This window comes from Corvus brachyrhynchos, unplaced genomic scaffold (assembly GCF_000691975.1).
Source record: "Corvus brachyrhynchos isolate BGI_N302 unplaced genomic scaffold, ASM69197v1 scaffold221, whole genome shotgun sequence".
Lineage (NCBI taxonomy): Eukaryota > Metazoa > Chordata > Aves > Passeriformes > Corvidae > Corvus > Corvus brachyrhynchos.
The window spans coordinates 297,228-299,782 of record NW_008236622.1 but is presented as its reverse complement, the minus strand read 5'-3'; positions in this window follow the sequence as shown (position 1 = coordinate 299,782).

Below are 2,555 nucleotides of genomic sequence, written 5' to 3'. Positions count from 1 at the left end.
CTGACCGCGGCCACCGAAACGCCGGAGCCCCCGCACCCGCCGGCCGGGACCCCGCCGCACCGCGGACACGGCCGCTCTTTGCTCGTAGGGTCAGGAGCCGCTACCCATATCTCCTCCCATCCCTGGAAGGTGCCTGTAGTCCTTGGGGAAAGATATCGCAAGGCTTCCTGCCCCGAACCCAGTCTTCTTCCCTGTGCCACGTTATGGGATGTGTCAGTGTCTGTACCACCATCATACACAGACCTCTTCCCCTCTCCCTCTCCCTTTCCTCCTCCCTGATATTAAAGCCCCCCCTCCCTGCATGTCTGATGGGCTGGTGAGAAGACTGTTTTCATCCTGGGGCTTTTATTGCCGTGACCTGCTTTTGAGGATTCCTGTTGCTTGCTGGAGTGTGGGGTCCCCAGTCAGTGCTGGCCATTTGGGACTGGTGTAGGACAAGGGCTGACCCTCCGCAGGCAGTGGTACTGTAAGACAATAGATAAGCTTTCCTTCCCACTCTTAAATCTCACCTGATGCTGAGACCTGGCTGCAGGTCTCTTGGGAAGCTTGGGAGGAAGGGTTGATGTGAGCCTTCACCTCTGCAGTCTTGGGCTCCTGCCAAGCCCAGGGAAGTGCCAAACTTAAACAAAGGCAGCCATTCCTCTGCAGCTTCTGCCATCACAAAGTGTTGAAACCTTCCCTGGGAAGCTTTATTCCTGGAGAATTGGAGCTGATGAACACAAGGGATGTTCCTTGATTCGGGTCTCTGGGTACCTTTTTTTTGCTCTAGGTTCAGTCTTGATTTTTTGCCCTGTGCAAGGTAAGCTGCTCCCAAATTGGATCCCATTTTCTACAGGGTCGCAGGTGTCTGTCTTCAACTTCTTGCCATGGCGCCTGCTCCGTCTTGTCCTGCTTTTGGGTGGCCTTCCCCAGTTATGTGGCATAGGGGCTGCCTGGCTTGGAGGTCTCCCAAGGAAAGAGTCCCTGAAAAGCAATAGTTTGGACATGTGTTTCACAAGGAAAAGTGGGAAAGCAACTCAGAAACCTCCTAGCCAGTGAGCCCTGAGCTCCCCAGCTCCCCTGCCTGGTGCAAGAGCAGGGGAGGGGGAAAGGGGCTTTGTGCTAGAGTGCGTGCCTGCAGCTATGCATTAGGGAGCAGGATATACATCCTTGCTAAGAACCTGCGCAGTGTTACAGGCCCTTCAGCTACTCCTTGAAGTGCTGCTGACGGCTGTGAAATATGGGAGGCGAGCGTGGGGCAGCATATCTGGGCGGGATGGAGCAAGCTGCTCCGGGGCCAGGGCTGGCACAGCAGGTAATGAGATACAGATGAGGGAGAGGGAGTGTTTTTTCTGGCAGTCCAGATGGACTCGGCTTAATACTTGATTTAGAGAGTTTGAAAGCGGGGCCTGGCTGCTGGGGAACAGACCCCAAGCACTTCCCGAGGTGATGAGGGGGGGTCTCTGCTGGCTTTTCAGATATTTAATGGCCCAGCACAGTCTAAACAGGGAAGTACTTCGGGGTGAGATTAGCACAACATAATCACATCTTAAAAGGTCTTCAGAGACACAAGGCACGTCCGCTCTCCTATTAATTACTGGTTATTAATAAAGCTGGGGTCAGGTGCGAGGTGTTCGCTCTGGAGCGTGCTGGTTCCCTCTTTGCAGGGCGGTGCTGTATCCGAAAGCAGCACAAAGCCCCGCAGACTCCACCTGTGCCCATCCGGCTCTGGAAGCCAAATGGCCAACATTCCTACAGCTGCTTTTAAAACTAATTTGCCCCATAATACCCTGAAAGGGCCACGTCTTTCTAAGTGCCCAGAACACCTCTAAGTGCCTCAGAGTGCTGTAAAATAATAACAGCCAAGGGTGTTCTCAGCACGGGAATTTCCTGCTATGATCGATTTGTAATTTGCAATGAAAATACAGCGTGCGTGTTCCCAGGGCCAGGCTGGTGCAGCTGGCTCACAGGCAAGAGTCGGCTCCCTGCACCACTTTAGGGCCGATCCTTGGAGGTTTGTGGCTGGGCTGGGCTGGGAGGAATTAGCAGCTGTTCCCATTTGCCCCTGTTGGCTCCAGCGTACACCAGGAGGGAAGGAGCTGAGAGGGATGCATCGTCCTGGGGGCGATGTGCCTGAGCAGCCTGTGGGGCAGCACCCTGGGGTTTCCTGCTTGCTGAGCAAGAGCAGCTGGAGAGCTCATGGAGATGGGGCAGAGCATGGGGGATCTGCACCAGGGAGATCCGTGTTTACTGCTGCAGGGCTCCAGCTCACTGCAATGAAGGTGTGTGGCTGGGGCAGGTGCTGTAGAGTGCACAGTCCCCAGCATACCCTCTCCACTCTGCTGTGGGCAGCCCAGGCATCCCTTAGCCGCACACTGCTGCACTGGGTAGTGGTTGGTGGTTTTTAGTCTGTGAATTTCTCTGGTTTCTCTGAACTCAGGTAAGATTTTAGCATTCACAGCACCATGTGGTGAGGAGTGCCCAGGATTGCCCATGCACTGAACGAGACATCACCTCACTTTGGTCTTCCTCTGCTTACTGCTCCTTGAACAGGATGCCCCTGGTTCTTGCTTTGG